General features: G+C 39.3%; 1 protein-coding gene across 3 annotated transcripts in view; it reads left to right on the top strand.

Moving 5' to 3' along the window:
- The window catches only part of LOC145674817 (protein-L-isoaspartate O-methyltransferase domain-containing protein 1-like), an 82,401-nt gene that overhangs the window by 14,574 nt on the left and 48,338 nt on the right, over positions 1 to 19,489 (top strand). The window lies entirely within an intron of this gene.

Raw genomic sequence — 19,489 nt, 5'->3', positions numbered from 1 at the left:
GTTTGAAATAGTAAACACTTCTGAGCAAAATGTATACACTAATTTGTTAAAAACTAAATTACAGTCTACCGTTTTTTTGACAACTTAACGTTATTTTCATCAGACACTAACTCAGAGTTAGTGTCGAGCTACCTCTTGGCTGAGCGGTTAGCGCACGCGCCTTTGGCGTGGGAGACACGGGTTCGGTTCCCGGTGGAAGCTCATGTGGTTCGGATTCCACGTTAATCAGTAGGTCCACGTCTCATATAGCCTCGCTGCTGAAAGGGACGCTAAACTGCTGAAAGGGACGCTAAACTAAAATCAACCCAACTCAGAGTTAGTGTCTGATGACGATAACGTTTAGTTGTCGAAAGCGGTACACTTTAATTTAGTGTTTAATAAATAAATGTATATACTCTGGTCAGAACTGTTTATTATTCCTTTAGTGAGTTTCAGAGTCGTAATGGATAGATTTTCAAATTTGAGTATTGAATTCTCAAAGTTTGGATGTCTACCGTAGTGTCGCACTGTGCAACGAAACTCACTTATCTTCTAGAGTTCACACCTTACATTCATACAACACCATATTCTATATTTAGGATTCAACCGGTCTTTTCTTCAGTTCTGTGTCAATATAACCGCTCGGGCAACGATGCTCTGGCGTGTAGACCGATATTTACAGTGAGGAGCCAGGTCAACAGGAAAAGTCGAGGCAGTAGCAGTGGGCAACGGCAAAACTAGTGGAATGTCGGCAAAAAGTGCATTTCTTACCCAGTGAAAGGTGGGATCATTGCCGTATCTTTTCCAGGAACATGCAGCATGAGCATGGCGTTTAAAAAATAATTACATCAACAGATTTTAATTCAGTTATCATATATTGTAGACTTATACAAGAGTGAGCAATTAGTCTCTTAGTACAAGGTTAATCACTTTTTAGTTTCATAGATTAATTGGAATAAATGAAGCATAATGCGTGCTACAGGATTTTTAAAATCTCGAATTAGATATCGTTACACTGTGGTCCATGAACAACTCGTGATTGGTCAGTGTATGACCATCGTCATTGTTTTTGTGTTTCTAGACCGACATTTGTGTCCTTATAATTCAAATAGTTGCCCTCACAGCGGTGATTCAGCTTTACAGTGTTACAGATTACGAAAGATTATTCCCGGACATACAGGCTTTTCTTGTGTAGTAGTCATAACATCTCCTCCTGTTTCCGGTATTTCTTGTTTCCTACAAATGTCTTCATCTGCAGTATATTCGAAAGATATATGAATAAGTGAAATCGAACCTCATCATGTTAGTGGTAGTATTCTATTCCACAACTTCAGAGGTTGAATGTTGATGTAAACAACTGTTGGTTTCTGGAAGATGATGCAACACTCGTCCCTGCCATCGTTATCAGGGAATACCTAAATCAAATTTTTCGTAATAGATAGGGCGAGGATCATAACAGCTTTTAGAGCGGCATTTCAGAAGTCGACTTCTTGCGACGACTTTCTGTGGGGTAATGTCAAAGTAACATGCGTCCTAAAAGCAATACCAGACAACCCAATAGTAGAAGGAAGCTGTTAAGGCAGCCTTTGTAACAATCATCAAGGCACACTTCGTAAAATATCACATAGGACCTCGAGCCGCATCATTGCGTGCCACGCAAATGATGATGTTTATACAAATATATGACAGTGATAAATTAAATTCGGTACATGTGTCTAGTATTGTTCCTTTCTTCGTAGGGAGTAACAGGACATTTGGATCACCCTGTAGACGGAAGATACGTACTTCCAATTGAAGTAACTACGAATTTCCACTCAGTGCTGTGCTCCGAAAGTTACGCATTTCTGTTGGTAATCAAATCCACAATCTCGTGCTGCAGAGAAGTTTGCTGATCGTTCGGTATTTGCGAGGAAACCGATTTTCTTTCTTTCTGTCTTTTTTTTTTTTTTTTTTTTTTTTTTTTTTTTTTTTAAAGCGAGAGATAAGTATGAAAGAAAGCTAGCAGCTGCAAGTTGTTTTCGTGCATTGCTCGCATTTTTAGTTCAATATCGTAGACCTATAGCGCTGAGAAAGCTTGATTTTAGATGTACAGTATATAGTATTTACTGTTTCTTACTGTTAAATATCTATTCATGGTGTGAATGTAGAGGTAACAAATGTTGATTTTTATTTTTTTTCTGTCTCTTAAAAATTGTGGGAGAAACACTGTAACTATACTAGAAAAAATGTTGCCTCCTGTAAGATAATTGTCGTGTATCTCCGCTGAACGCCAGGTTTTCATAAGCGTTCGTACAACCGTTTGTATGAGCTATAGATTACACTACACTCTTCGTTCATGTGATCGTCCACGCAAGAAATTCGCTAATTCTTTTCAAGGACTACTTATGACGTGATTATTGCTAGTTTGTCAGTGCAGGGAGTACATTTTTTTTTAAAGTGTGACAATGCAATAGTGAGAGAGTATGTTCAGTGAAAAGTTGATTGGATTTTTTGCCAGATTGTGTCGTGAGTTTGAAAACAGCAGTTGTGTTCATGTGTTTATATGGGAAGTGGCTGATACCCCTGGGAACTGTAATTAATTTATCATCAGTCTTAAGTATCATCAGTCAGTGGTCAGGTGAACACCTAATAGGTTCGTACTAGATAATGGTATTTTCGAAATCGTAAAGATATTCATTAATCTACCATTAAAAAAAAAAAAAAAAAAAAAATGAATAACTTACTAGACAGGCGAAAGAATCATTAGGAAGATAAGTCTATTTTGTAGGCACTTAAATAAAAACTTTAAGGAAAATACTCAAAATATTTTCATGTGAAGTGTTGTATCCTATTGGAAGAAATATAAACAGTACACAAAAGCAAAGGATAAATACTAGAATCTTTCGAGAAGTGTGTGTCGGTGTGGAGAAGACAGGAAAAATGCTGGGTCGAACGGAAATCAGAAATAGTAGGGGAGAAAAGAACAACTTCAGAAAGAAACTGATACATTGGTTGAAGAAGTAGTATGTCCTGAGGGACACTCTACATGTAAGGTGGAAGAAAGAGAGGGATAGGAAGCGAAAATGACTACAATTGGTAGGCGAAATTAAAACGAAAGATTGCTATGTCAGGTTAACTGAGGACGGTGGTGTATGGAAGTTTTTAGTTTGAGGACGCTTAAGAAATCATATTATCATGTTTGTCTTTAAATATGGACTGATTCTCCTATCATACTCATGTTACATACAAGTGATAATATTTCCTAGTAATAGGAAGTTGCATTCCCAAATAAAGTGAAGATTGAACCTAACCATAAAGACATACATTTTACGATTCTAGAAAACATATTTTAAATATGATTCACAGCCGTAAATATATTATGTCGGTGCCTGTAGCTGCTCTGTTCTGCATTTTAACTGTGAGGCGCACGTCAAAAAGAAGGGCCGTGATATCTTGAACACTGAATCCATGGTATAGCGCTCACATCTGGTGCATGGGATCACTGGTTCGATCACAGCTCCTTCCAAATGAGCTTTGTATTAGACAAACGCCGCGTACATGGGTTTTTCTCGGGATTTTCTGTTCTTCCACTTTCGTCATTCCGCCATTATCATTCATCTAATTATCACCTTCTCCCTTACCCACGGTGCTTAATCGTGGAACGTTAAACTAAATTGTCATTTCACTTTTTTCTAGTTAAGCGAAATCTTATCGGAATTTACGAGGGAAAATCACAAAGTAATCAAATTATATTTCGAAGAAAAACATAAAATGTATTTATTTTTAAAAAAGATTAAATAGATCATTTTGAAGCAGAAATAATGATCTTAGGCAATTCACGGGCGTCATAATTGGGAGGGGGCGATTGCCCACATCCGAGTTTGAGTTGTATGTATATTTTAGTCATTTTGCATTGTAATATACTAATGAAAACCGGGGCCACGGGGGCTCAGTGGTAGTGTGTTCACCTCTGGTGCTTGGGGTCCAGGGGCGGATCCATGGGGGGCGATCGCCCCCCAGAAGAGGAAACTTTCTTATTATATATATATAACCCATCCCAAAGTTTGGAGCCCTTAAAAGTAGCAGTATGACAACCCACCGCCCCCCAGAAATCGGGCCTGGATCCGCCCCTGGTCGGGTCCCTGATTTGATTCCAGCTCGCGCCAAGTGGTCTTTGTGGTGGACAAAGCCACCGTGTGTGTTGGTCTTCTCAGGGTTCTTCCGTTTCTTTCCTATTCATTCCAGCATTTCATTCGTTTTTCATCATTACCATTTCCTTTATCCCAGCCGGCGTAACTGTGGGACGAAAACTTAAATATTTCATTTTTTGCTCATGAAAACCGCGAAAATACTTATATCGGTGAGGAATCTTGCTCTTTTACCATACTCTTAAAAAAAAAAAAAAAAAAAAAAAAAGTAGTTTGCTAACTTCGTGAAAAATCAGTGTGAAACAGATACTCTTTTATACTTTTTTTTTTAATACTTATCCAACAACTTGTTTTCAATCGTAGTTATACATTTTAATATTGTAAAACATTGTTGATACCTGAAGTTACTTGTCTTATCTACGGAATTGGGAAGCCATTGAGAAACAGACTTTTCAGTGGTGAGGGTGGGGTGGGGTGGGATGCGATTAGGGGTAAAATGTGATGAATTATAGTAATCTTGGTTAGAAGTACTTTTATATTCATTGACAGGTTATTTTTCTACGGCAGTTAATCTTTTTGATGGTTGATTGTTTAATGTCTCTTTCAGCAACGGGGGCCGCGGTGACTCGGTGGTAGAGCGTTCACCTCTGGTGCGTCGAGTCCATGGTTCGATCCAAGTCGTGCCAAGTTGAGTTAAATTGATTTTGAGTTTAACGTCCCTTTCAGCAGCAAGGCTATATGAGATGTGGACCTGCTGATTAGTGTGGAATCCGAACCTCATGAGTTTCCGCCAAGAATCGAAGCCGGGTCTCCCAAAGTCGCGCCAAGTGTACTTTGTGGTGGTGGGGGATACTTGTGCGTGTTTTTCTCAGAGTTCTTCGTTTTTCTCCCAGTTTACTAATTCCACCAATTCATTTCCCATCATCACCGTCTCCTTTAGCCTAACCTGCATAACTGTGGGACGTAAAACTGAAAGATTTCATCTTCCCTTTCAGGACCAAGGCTGTATGAGATGTGGACGTACAGCAGAACCACACGAGCTCCCTCCGGGAATCGAACCCCGGTCTCCCACGTCGAAGATGCGTACGAGAACCATATGTCCACAATGGACCTTGATGAATTTTCTTGGTGCCTGCATCGGTAGTGTAGCTTTGTACTCTAGCTCGCATGGAGGCGAGATAGTGTGGTGAGGAAGAGCCAGTACTGTGGAAGCTGATCTTGCATCCACCAGCTGCACCGGATTTAAGCTCCAGTCGTGGTTCCTAGTCAAATAGTGAACGTCCTTCATAACCTCGGTGTTACATAAAAATGTAAAACACTCAAACTATTCTTCTCATGGGGGCACAGTGACTCAATTGTAGACCGCTTACCTCTGGTGTGTGGGATTTTGGTTCGATCCCCCGTCAAGTAAGTTTGTGCTGGACAACATCCTGCCCGTGGGTTTTCTCGGGGTACTCCCTTTTCCTTCCACTTTCTCATTCCATCATCATTCTCTTGCTTTAATCATCGTCTCCCTTTGCCTAAAGGGCATAATCGTGGGACGTAAAACTCAAAGGTTTCATTACATTTTTTAAAACTATTCTTCTTGATTGGTTCAACTATAAAGTATTTTAAATTGAAAAAGGTTTCTCATGGAATTCAATATTTTATATCTTAAATGAATTACAGGTGGTTTCAAACAAAATTAGAAAGATTAGTATACGATTGAGGTTACTCATCAACTCTCATGTGACATATCAGGGAAAGAATTTCTATTAGGGACAGTGGCGTACGCAGAATTTCAAGTGACGGTGGGTTCATGTACTCACTCATATCTTTCAGAACAAACGTGATAAAGTAAATGTTTATTTTTTCCATAATATCTTACTCAAAGGAAGGCATAGAACAGGGTCTATTAATACTGGAAATACTGGAAATAATTGAATTATACTGGAATTTAATTTTGATACTGGAAATATACTGGAATTTTGATCGACATACTGCAACAATCATGAAACTGGTAATATGTCAACAATACTTTGGTAATATGTCAACAATACTTTTTTGTACTATTTTTAATAGTCTTAGAGACAATTTTGTATTCATTGAGATTGTAAATTTTTCCAAAGCAAGAGTTATATACATTTTCTGATTAGACATTTAAAACAATGGCTGGAGTAGAGGGCTGTGAGGGGAGTTGGGAGATCCTTTAAAAAAATGTTAAAAAATAATTTGTATTTCAAAAAAAAATATGGCTAACTAAATTGAAAATAAAATATACTTTTTGATGGTGAAACAATTACAAACCTGAGATTATGAAGAGTGTGATTATTCTTAAAGAGCTTTAAAAATATTGTATTAGGTACTGAAATTTAGCTGATAATTATACTGAATGTACTGGAAATCTAATGGAATTTTGGAAATGAAACTCAGTAGACACTCTGTAAAATCTCGAAACCCCCTTGCGTACGCCACTGATTGGGTAAGTTAGCGAAGTAGTTTGGAATACGGTTAAAATCGTTTTTGTTCATTAAAAAAAAAATATTCCCACGAGCGAAGGTCAGTGCATAAATAGTATCAAATGCGCCAGAGAAAGAGATTACCTTGAACTTTACTAATGTGAAAAAATTTTTTTTTTCTATTGCTACAGACAATTACTGGGAGACGTTTGCGTGTTTGACGTATTATTTGCTACATACTACAGACATAACTAAAGTTTCTTTCTAATAAATAAATGGTTCAGATGTGTTACAATCCTCTCACTTGGAAATGAAAAAGCAGATTGTAGAGTTACTAATACATTTTAGTTACATTATTAAAATACACATTATTTTGCATAGAACTGTTGGCATCGTCAGATGTATAGATATATATACGAGGGCTAGTCAAGAAAGACTTGGACTGATTTTTTTTTGTAGGCAATTTATTATTACTCAGCAACAGGCACATGATCCTTTTCAAAGTAGTCCCCGCCCATTTGAATGCACTTTTTCATTCGAGTCTTCCAGTCCTCAAACACGTGTCGCAGGCCATTCTTTGAGAGGTCCTTCAAAACCGCCTCCGATGCCTTCAGAACCTCGGAATTATCGGAGAAGCGGCGTCCACGCAGTCTGGATTTTAGGGCAGGGAATAGAAAAAAGTCGCACGGTGCGAGATCTGGGCTATACGGTGGGTGTGGCACACAGTTGATATTGTGCTGATGTAGGTATTCGAGGACAGCATCTGCCACGTGTGGTCTCGCGTTGTCATGGTGGAGTCTCCAGCCGCCATTGCGAAGGTTTGGTCGTTTCTTCGCAATGTGCTGCCGTAAGGTCTGAATGACTGACACGTAATATGTTGCAGTTACAGTAGTGCACAGGGAACAGCATGCTGATACACCATACCAAGATGATCAAAGAACGAGATCACCATCACCTTGCCTGCCGACTTCACAATCTTTGCCTTTTTTGGTATGGACGAACCTGGTGTCTTCCTCTGCGTACTGGCTTGCTTGCCCTCAGGATCGAAATGATGAAGCCATGACTCATCGCCGGTGACAATTGACTCCATATAGGCGTCTCCACCATCCTCAAACCTTTGCAACAGCTCCCTGCAAGTCTCCATCGAACGGCCTTCTGCTCTGGTGTCAGGAGTCGCGGAATCCATCGAGCACACACTCGGCTCATGTGGAGGTGGTCATGCAAAATTGTGAAGGCACTGCCATGAGATATGCGTAGTGCGGCTGCCAGATCGTCGATACTGATGCGGCGATCTTCTCTAACAATGACTGCTGCCGTGTTAATGTTCACCTCAGTAACAGCTGACGCTGATACACCTGGTCCACCAGCTTTCGTGATTGTCATTCGGCTCTCTTTAAACTCTTTGAACCACCAGAACACGGTACTTCGTGGCAGAGCGTCATCTTTGTAGGCTGCTCTCAACATTCCTAGAGTTTCTGTTGCACTTTTCCCCAGGCGATAGCAGAACCGTATAGCTGCAAATTGTTCATCTCGTAATGACTCCATTTCTTCTACAGGCGACTTCTAGAGGCGGCGCAGAACATCATCTGCAATAAAAAGTCGTGGTTACCAAACATGCAATGATTCCTTAACAACATTTTATATATATGCACAGCAAGACCCACCCTACTTGTATGCCAAACTATGAAGCTCCAGCGTTAACAGAACTGCCGTGGAAAAAATCAGTCCAAGTCTTTCTTGACTTGCCTACGTATATATATATATTTTTTTAAATATTTATTTTAATATGACATATACAGTTGTTGTTCACGTGGTTTTCAGTAATGCTTTGCAAACCTCCGGAACTATTTGAGATATCGGCAAACGCAAGTGCTGTAAACAGCAAAATGTTTTGTTTTCCAATAAGGTCTGGTTTTGTCACGTATAAGGCCAGTAAGCTCATCGTATAGGGTCTGGTGTTGTCTCGAAGAAGGATTACTCCTTTCCTGTCGACTAGTGCTGGCTGCTTTTGACGCAGTGCAGCTGCATCTCTTTGCAACTGGGACGAGTGTACCTCGGCTGTATACAGGTTGTTTCAAAACAACACCGACAACGTTTGGGGGATGATTCCTGACACCAAGATAAGACAAACAGTGTAGACCAACCTGGGTGCACAAATGCTTCCTTTAGGAGCTATAGGCTGCCGAAAACATGAAAAAGCGAACTTTAAAGGTCCATGGATACAAAACTATGGGACCTACCATTGTCGGGTCAAGACTTCACTTAGGAACTAATATGTGCCCTATCCAAAACTCCATGTTTCAGAATCTTAAGGTACTCACCACTGGCGTCTCTGGCATGTAAAATTTGGGGGGCATCAAAGAAAGTGATTTAAATGGTATTACCTAGCTAAACCTGTTTATTAGCTTCGATTCCATTTGTTACCTTTCTGCTTACCTTAACGGACCCCCTAAGGTATATCAAGAACTCGATTACAATCGTTTCGCAGCCTGAATATTATATTCCAAATAAATATAATTATTATTATTTATATGATATTCTGTCATTATTAAATAAATTAGAATAAAATATTGAATATTTTGTACTTAAAAATATTAGGGGGACGCGTCCCCCTCGTCTCCCCCGCCAGAGACGCCCGTGGTACTCACGCAATAATTTTTATGGAGGGAGTTTGGCTACTGGCATATAATTTGAAGTACTCACCCACTACCTCTATAAAAATTGTTCCGGAAGTACCACAACATAACTAAAACATGAATATTTGGATAGGGCACATACTAGTTTCCAAGTGAAGTCTTGACTCGACTGCAGTAGGTCCCATAGTATTGGATCTATGGACCTTTATTTATTTATTATTATTATTATTATTATTTTTTTTTTTTTAATGTTTTCAGTAGCCTATAACTCCGAAAGGAAGCATTTGTACACCCAGGTTGGTCTATACTTTTTGTCTTATTTTGGTGTCAGGAATGACCTCCCAAACGTTGTCGGTGTTATTTTGAAACACCCTGTATATAACAATTTCAGTGTTCACAAATACTCGCGAACGTTTTACATCTTATCAATTCATGAGGTTCCAATAAGAAATAAACTTGGCGCATGGTTGATATATACGAGAAAGGATCTGAAACTAAGATTACAAAATTGATATTTCAGGAGTTTCGTCTGTTATAGAGGAATGAGGAGTATGTGGTTATCAACTGCAGTTTCAGTTACCCACCACCTGTGGCGGTAGTTGCAGGTAAACACAAATGGCGACTTGTTTGGAAAACTGGCCTCGCGAAGAAGTCCGCTCAGTTATTATCAGATTTCTGTGGGCGAAACATGTAACCGCGGCTGAAATTCACCGTTACGTGGTAGAGATTTACGGAGAGACTGTATTGTCTCGTCAGAATGTCGCAGAATGGTGTCAAAAGTTTGCGGCTGGTAGAGAGAACGTCACCAACGAGTCACGAACGCAGTGGCCGACCCAGCACGGCATCAACAAATTTCAACAAACCTCATGTGAAGGAGTTGATTCAAGACAACAGGAGGACTCCATCTGATGGCAGAATTGGGAATGTCGTTCGGAAGCACTCGTCGCATTTTGCACGATATTCTGCAGTACCGGAAAGTTTGTTCCTTATGGATTCCAGTCAGTGTTCGAAGTGGAAAAAAAGCAGAGACGGTATGTTTTATTACCATTTTAACTCGACCTAACGGCTATCTAATTGTTGAAATACAGTGATGATGTGTTACCTAAAAGATTGCATTTCTATTTACTTAATAACTGAAAACCACTGGAGACTTCTCTTTAGTTACGGGGGGAGGGCGGAAGCATGCAGAGACTTTGATCCCTTACCAACAACTTGCTGAAAAAAATCTGTTTATGGTTGTATTATAGTGAATTGTACACGAAAATGCTCAAAAACCGAGTTTTTATATCAACAGTTTCCTGCGGGAAAGTTCCTTTACCTCCCACTCGCCTGAAGGGTATTCCAAACCCTCGGAAGAATCTCCCCCACACCAGATAGTCCCTAAATTCGCTCATGCTCAAAACACGGCATTTATATGAATTAAGACAAGAAGACATATACATACGAAAGAAACAATTCAATATGGCACATCGAAATATAAACTAGACGAACTACTTTGAAGATACCTAATTTTAAAAACAAAAGGTAGGAAAAAGATAACAAAAATGTCGTGCAAAGCTATTCGTCAATTGCTGTGTATAAAACTAGATTTATTAAAGGTATTTAGTATGTACTCTCCCGTGACGGTATGTCTTGATCACTACAAAACCAGAGATGGTATGGCTTCATCACTAAAAAACCAGAGGCGGTGTGGCATACCGTCTTACTTCGACCACTGGCTTCAGGCAAGGACAGGATTTTTACCAGGATGGAATCTTCATTCATCGCACGATGCGACAAGTGTCCAACTAAGGATGGGCAAAACAGGTTTTTATAAAAACCGGAAACCGGTTCCTAAAAACCGAAACCCGAAAAACCGATATTTCGGTTTTCACCGAAACTGGTTTCGGTGAAAACTTTTGGAGAACACAAAACTATTTCTGTGGAAACGGATTCGGTTTCCGGAGAACAACGAAACACTATTCTGGTCAGAAATAGAAGACATTTTGGAAAAAAACTGGAACCGGTTTTGAAGAAAACCGAAACCGAATCCGGTGAAAAACCGAACCGGTTTTGGAGAAAACCGAAACCCGTTTTTTTGAAAATTTTCAAAAACCGGTTTTGTGCCCACCACTAGCGTCAACCGATATGGAGACTATGTTGAAAAATAACCTAATGTATGTACTATCTGTTGGCTGTATTGGTTGTATAAAATGATATATACAGGTTTCACTGCAGGGTTTGTAACCTTACTTTCTGGTCACCCTCGTATATATGACGACGATGAGAGAAGTAGCTACTAAATCGGCAAGTATTGCACAGGTTAGTAGGTAGTTACCCATGTCACCATATTAACTACCATGACCTTACAAACATTTTTTTTATGACCCTTATTGTATTCTCATCTTTGAACTTCAGGGTAATAACCTATAAACTATTGTAATAAAAACGTAATTTTCTCGTCTGCTTGGCGCTCACTTGTGATGGGTCTCCGGTTTTTATCCCAGGTCATGTGAATTTGTGGTAGTCATCATCGTGTCCGTGTGTTTGCTCATGATTATCTCGTGTCCTTCCACATTTTCATTGCACCAATTCTTTCAGAATCATTCGCTTTTATTAGTAATCCATCTGCTTTAGTCCACAGGGCATAAAAGTGAGGTGTACAACTGAAATATTTTATTTTTTACGTCTTAGTCAGTGCGTCACTAATCCTAATAATAGTCACGCCTAATAAATGTCGCTAATTGCGCTATCGCTTTCCTGCTTGACGCTAGTAGTCCTTATCTGCGCTATCGATTTCCTGCTTCTCGCTAATAGTCACTCTACCTACCCTGTCGATTGCCTGACACTAATAGTCACTGCCTGCGCTATTGATTCCATGCTTGACGTTAATAGTCAACCTGCGCTATCGCTTTCCTGCCTTGCCAGTAGTCATCACCTGCGCTATCACTTTCCTGTCTCTCGCTAATAGTCACTACCTGCGGTATCGTTTTCCTGCTTCTCGCTATTAGTCACTACTGCCACTATCGCTTTCCTGCTTGACGCTAATAGTCCTTATCTACGCTATCGATTTCCTGCTTCTCGCTAATAGTCACTACCTGCCCTATGGATTGCCTGACATTAATAGTCACTGCCTGCGCTATTGATTCCATGCTTGACGTTAATAGTCAACCTGCGCTATCGCTTTCCTGCCTTGCCAGTAGTCATCACCTGCGCTATCACTTTCCTGTCTCTCGCTAATAGCCACTACCTGCGGTATCGTTTTCCTGCTTCTCGCTATTAGTCACTACTGCCACTATCGCTTTCCTGCTTGACGCTAATAGTCCTTATCTACGCTATCGATTTCCTGCTTCTCGCTAATAGTCACTACCTGCCCTATGGATTGCCTGACATTAATAGTCACTGCCTGCGCTATTGATTCCATGCTTGACGTTAATAGTCAACCTGCGCTATCGCTTTCCTGCCTTGCCAGTAGTCATCACCTGCGCTATCACTTTCCTGTCTCTCGCTAAAAGCCACTACCTGCGGTATCGTTTTCCTGCTTCTCGCTATTAGTCACTACTGCCACTATCGCTTTCCTGCTTGACACTAATAGTCACTACCTGCGCAGTGGCGGCGCTACAAGGAGGACGAGGAGGGGCGACCGCCAGCCCAATATTTTCTCGCACCTCTTCACCCTTTTTTCTTGCCCCCATTTTTCCTGTGTACAACCGGTGAATAATAATAATACTCAAAACAAGTGTGGTTGCCTCGCCTTCCCCAAATTTTTCTTGCCTCCCCTCTTGCCCCTCTACTATTACGAGTCTAGCGCCGCTATTGTACCTGTGCTATCTATTTCCAGCTCTCGCTAGTAGAGTCACTATTTGGACTACCGATATCCTGTACACCAAAGTCATGAATAATTGTATAATTATGATATGAAGTTTGCAATGACTGATGGGCGAAAAGAGAAAAGGTTAATATAGCAAATTAGAATTTTTACTTAAACAAAATTTTAATCTATAGTGTACAGCGGGCCAAAGGCTCGGGCAGAACAAGTACCATTAACATAATTTTTAAAATAAGTTAACATTAAATAACATTTTCTAATGTGTGGAAATCGTTTTCTAATATTTGTTTTACACTAGCGAAAATGTATGCTCTTCGCACGAGAAGAATCCTGTTCATGCAGTATCTATCGTTAATAGTAAAAGAAAGCTTGAAATATATACGGGCGAAGAATGCTTTAGGTATTATTCCAATCGATTCTCGGGCCAGCTGACATACCCTTTCTTCGCATGGGAAGAATAAGACAACAGTCCATAGCTGCTGTAAGTGGGCTTCGAGAGTTTGTAAATCGTCAATGACGTAGAGTTTGCGTCCAAGCTGGTCCTAAATATGTGTAATTAGGAGAGATAAGGTGATCTTGCTGGCCAGGAAGAATCTCACCATAACGTAGACAGTCCATAAACACACGTGCCGTATGTGGGCGAACGTTGTCTTGTTGAAATTGTTCCGACGATTCAAAGATCAGAAGTTGCGTATATATGCGTTATTTAAATTTTGACCCCAAATCGCCCTTCGAGACGAAAATCGAAAAAAAAAAATCGTACGCTATTAGATGGTGGCTCTAGGCGACTCCTTTCTGCGCAAAAATCTGATTGCACACACGCGTATTTTATTTATTAGTATATACGATGACCAAATTTCTTCCCCTCAATATACTATCACGGATAAAATAATAAAGCGCCCAGAAAGAATGGAGGAAATGTGGAGTTTCACGAGGTGCAAGGTCATACAGCTTTATTGTAATATCAACAGGTTTGATTATACTAGCGTAATGCGTGTTGTATATCAATAAGTTGTAGCATCCTTTCCGACACGAATTTATGCGTCGATGTGGCTTGGAATTGAGTCGTAGAATCATCGTGTCGTTGCCTGAGGCAAGTCAGTCCATAGCTGATGTAACTGGGTTTCGGAATCTTGTAAATCGTCACTAACGCGGAGTTGGCATCCGAGCTGGTCTTGGTTTAATTGGGAGAGATCAGGTGACTTTGCTGGCCAGGGAAGAACCTAACATGACGTAAACAGTCCGTAAACACACATACCGTATGGAAGCGAGCGCTGTCTTGTTGAAAGATTGTACCAGCGTGCTCTCGCAGCAGGAGTAACGCATGCGGACCCAGAATCTCACTCACGTATCACTGTGCCGTCAAGGTTCCACGAATTGTTTCGGAGGTAACTGAAACATATGCAGTGGCTCTCCATACCATGATGTCAGGAGTATGCCTGTGTGCGTTTCACAACATTGGCTGAATGTGACCTCTCCCCTGGCGCCGTCATACACCACACACGCACACGATGGTCATCTGTCGTAATGGAGAATTCAGACTCATCACTGAACACGACCCGTTGCCATTCATGAGGATTTCATGCTGCCTGAGTGCAACACCACTCCGCACGCTGTCGTTCATGCACTGGTGTAATGACACCCTATGCAGGGGGACGGTGCACCCGAATCCAAGCTGATACCAGCTGTCCATACATTGTGCAGGATAACACAGAGTGTTGTGGAGTCCACTACTTGTGTTCGAATGGTAGGAGCAGACGTCACAGAGTTATGTAATGCTTCATGCACAATGCGGCGATTCTCCTATGTTATGATCTATTGTGGCCGACTGGAACATTAATGTTGTCCGTTGGTGCCTGTATGTATACACTGGTCCTACATTGGCCCACAATGACATTCGAATGCCGGACATTACTGAGACTCGGACTCGCATGAAACGCCCAACCGGCCGCGTATAACCCCAAGATGTGGTCTCTTTCGAACCCCGTCAAAGGCTGGTTGCGGAAAGGAGGTTATATTTCTTGACCTTCCTGCCACTGTGCTGACTCACTCTCTCACGCTTCACAACCGACTGACACAAGCAGATGTGAATTCCTTACTGCTAACACTACTACCCTCTGGTGGCCAGTTGCAGTGTTCACAATCTTTGAAACTAATCGTTTACACACCCTCTATAGCGATATACACATCTACCGAATTGCAGTTGAATTGAATAATTCCTTCTTGCTGCTTCATTTTTTTTTTTTTGGGGGGGAATATATATCTACCAAAAGTGAATGTTTATACTTAAAAAAAAAAAATGTTTTGCTGATGAAAGAGAAATGTGAGACGCAACATTATCACTAAGTAATATGGTCTTAGGTCACATTGATTAGGAGGTTACGTAGTTTTATTGCGATAAGAGTGTTTTCGTTTATGTAATGTAGCGTTTTTTTGTCTCATTATAATAATAATATTTTATCTTTTTTAAAAAATAGCCGTTTCGTGTGATAAATATTTTCCCATACAATATATTTTCTTTAATATTAATTTTCAAATGATAAAATATTTAAGTTATATGAGGAAATCTTAAATCCGAATTAAGTGATATTAAGATTCATTATATGGAGTATCTTTGCTGATCTAATGGCGCTGATCATTTCAATGTATTTGTCTCAATAGTATAGCGTCCACCTCTGGTGCATGGGATCCTTGTTCGATCCCAGCTCGCGCCAAGTGAGCTTTGTGGTCGACAATCACCGTCTGCATGGGTTTTCTCCGAGTTCTTTCGTTTCCTCCCACTTTCTTCATTCTACCATTTCATTCATTTCTCATCGACGTCTCTTTAGTCTAGCCGGCATAAGTATGGGACGTAAAACTTCAAGATTTCATTTAATTTCATTTTTAATGTATTTGTCTACAAATACTATTTGCAAGTATTTTATTAAAGCATTCCACGTGTAATTCGACCTATTATGTCTCCTAAATATTAATTTATTTTGACATGATTGGGATCTATTATGTTTTTTCTTGATATTGTTAAGTCATACCATTTTAGACTTAGAAATATTTTGATTGTACGTATTGTTGGTGCTAGGTGGTTTGATAGATAATATACCACCTAATACACGGCAGAATACCATTTCGTTACCATTATGAACTTAAGTAAGCAAATCTATGGGATAAGGAACTTAAAGGTTAATCGTCATAGAGTCAAAATTTCTCCGAATTCTAACTATTCACTTAGGATTTCACATTATACAGGGTTATTCAAAAACAGTGAACCGATTTCAAAAAATAATATTTTATTAAAGAAAAGTACTTCCAACTCCTAACAAACTCTCAAGTATTTGATTGATAATGAAGTTTCATTTCATTTCTTGAACTACAAGTGTTCTATGTCGCCAAGTGAACTTTGTGGTGGACAAACACCGTGTGCGTGGGTTTTCTCGGGGTTCCCCGTTTCCTCCCACTTTCTTCATTCCACCATTTCATTCATTACTCATTATCACCGTCTCCTTTAGCCTAACCGGCATAACCGTGGGACGTAACACTCAATAAATAAATAAATAAAGTGTTCTATGTGGCCACACTTGCAGCATGGGCCATGAGAAAGGACTATGAGAATTTTTACCGAACGCGTTGCAGCATTTCACGATCCATTGAGTTCATCGCTGTTGTTATGCGTCCACCATCTTTAAACTGTAAAAAACGTCATTGAATGTTCTTGGAAGAGAGCGGAGTGTTGTTTATGTTTAATGACCTTCGGAAAGGACCTGCACCGTGACAACAGAACTAGTTTTAGTGACCTTGAAAAAGCATAACACCTTTTACGTCGTTCTACAGGTAGTTGAACGTTGTTGAGAAACGACGTGTGTAGAGCACCCTTCTGGCAACTATTATAAATGTGCTCTTTCCAATGATCAGCGATCCATCCCGTGAAGATGGCTTGAGGACTACGAAATCGTCGCATTCTTTTAAAACAACTCTGTATTTTCTGTTTTTAGTCCATCCAAATGTATCTTTCCTTCAGGCTTCTGAAGTAGGTCTCAATACATTCCGCGCGTTTTATCCATGTAAGCGATTTGTTTAGCTCATTTCACACGTCGCGACTTTTTATTGAAAAATTAAAAGTTTCAGTTTTACATTCCATGGTTATTCTGTGGAGGCTAAAGAAGACGGTGATAATAAGATCGAATGGAATGGTGGAATGAAGAACGAAGGAATCAACTGGAGGCCTTCGGGAAATTCATGCATATGACGTTTGTCACGACAAAGCCCATTGCACGCGAGCTGGGATCGAACCAGAGGCCACACGCACCAGAAGTGAACTGTCTATCACTGAGCCACCGAGACCTCTTTTTATTAACCGTATGTAGTTCAGAGTTATGTGACGTTTTAAATTAATCTGTTATAAATCTTTTTGGCACCCAATATATTTTTTCTTCGTTTCCGAATAAAACATCAGTCTGTTTTTCTTTGCGCGTTAGCGAGCAGCTTTCTCAACCATACAATACAACGGATAGAATTGTATCGTATTGTGCAAAAACGAACTAAGCACCAAAATGAGAAAACCCAAATAAATGCCACGGGTTGTGTCTAATGTACACTCATGTCCAAAATTATTGTCACATGTCTATAAATATGTTGTTGTAGCAATATAATTTTATAACGATTTCGCCATTCATTTCTTATAATGTTAGTATGTTTATAATCGGCAAAGACATGTATGTGGCGAATTTCATGTCAAAAGAGCAGTAAATAAGAACAATAAAACGAAAATAAGATTTTCGTGTCCATTTAACAACATTTTGTTTTACTCATTCTAATTTTCGTATTTATAATTCTTGTATGAAATTTACCACAAATATACATTTCCCGATTATACATGTAGTAACAGTATTAAAAGTACCCTGCAAAATCATTATCAAATTAATTTCCACAACATGCGACAATCATTTTGAACATGAGTGTGCATTAGGACGTTATGCAAAAAGGAAAGAAAGGAAAACATCGTCTCGTTGTAAAAAGATAATTTCTCTTTAGTCGGTGGCTCAATGACTGTTGGATATGAAATTTTGTACTCAAGTTTTCTTAAATTTAAGAAAACAGAGCTTAGTTTGTTTTTGCGTAGCGTATACAATTATCTTTTATAAAACCTTACTTGTAATTTCTTTGCTTTATATCGTGAAGGCGAAAGTTTTTTTTTTTTTTTTTTTCGGACAAGCGACATGGTTTATTTGACATTAGTCTACTTTTTAATTCTTCCAGCCTAGATGTTTTGAGTAATTAAATTTATTCACCTTGACTGGATGCCAAGAAATATGAAGTAATTGTTCTCATGCAAGGCAGTATGATGAAACTAGAAGTGCTTGTGAAGTAACGGAAAATAATTACCCAAGATATTATTATTATTATTATTATTATTATTATTGTGGCTCAGTGGTAGAGTGCGTACCTCTGGTGCGTGGGATCTCAGGTTCAATTACAGCTCCCGCCAAGTGGCTTAGTGACGGACAGACACCGTGTGCATGGGTTTTCTCGTTTCCTCCAATTTCTCATTCCACTGTTTTGTTCATTATCATCTCACCGTTTTCCTTAAGTTCGGAGCATAATCGTGGAACGTTAAAATGCTATCATCATTATCATCTAGGTGTATGCTTCACTTATAATGCATTAAACATGTAATTGGTAATTCTCTGCAAGGAAAAAGAATACTACTCTTGTGTGTTTCAGTTTCAAATTCTTGCGTACATTTTGATTGCCAATGCTCTAATCTTCGACAAAACTCACAATAAGGATGCATTAAGAATTTTTAAATACGAATATGGTCCATAGATAGATGGAAAGTGTATATATTAAAGGAAATTTTCTTTGTTTTTTCCCTTGCTTTTGGAAATTCACGTTTTATCTTTTGAATTTTTGATACCTTAATTACAAGGTTACCGTATACATGAGGGATAAAAAAAATATGGCGCAAAAGAAAAGTACATAGTTTTCATGAGGAAGCGCCAATACATCTAATTTACCAAGAGAGAATGTACGTTGTTCGGTAAGACATTAAAACCGCTACTTTTCTACAGCAGTCAGTTTTCATCTTCGGATCCTGTAAATTATGTTTTTTAAAAAAATCTTACAGGTATTGCTAGTGTTTGTCCCATGTTCTAAAAATGCACTTGAGCGTTGGAATTAATTTATTTTTTCCTGTTTACTTTAAATTATAAACTATTATGTAAACGCGAAAACAAGTGACGTGACTGTAAATGCAAATTTATATGTGATTACAGTCTTCTATGTTCCATTATACATTTTTTTCTTCTTAGGGAAGTTGTTTATATTGTATATATAAAAAAAGGTGACCATTTGTCAACTAGGAAGCCTGTGAATATAACAGTTTATTTACTGGTCTGAGCTAAAGTCTCTGTTGATTAAAAAAAAAAAAATGTTGGCAAGGATTTGAGAAGTTCATCGCTTGGAGGGTCAGAGGCCAAGTCGTGACTTTATTTGGGTTAATTCTATATA

Source organism: Thermobia domestica, chromosome 18 (genome assembly GCF_964235325.1).
Source record: "Thermobia domestica chromosome 18, izTheDome1.hap1.1, whole genome shotgun sequence".
Taxonomy (NCBI): Eukaryota; Metazoa; Arthropoda; class Insecta; order Zygentoma; family Lepismatidae; genus Thermobia; species Thermobia domestica.
The sequence above is the reverse complement of the archived record's forward strand: the minus strand, read 5'-3'. Positions and strand labels throughout refer to the sequence as shown.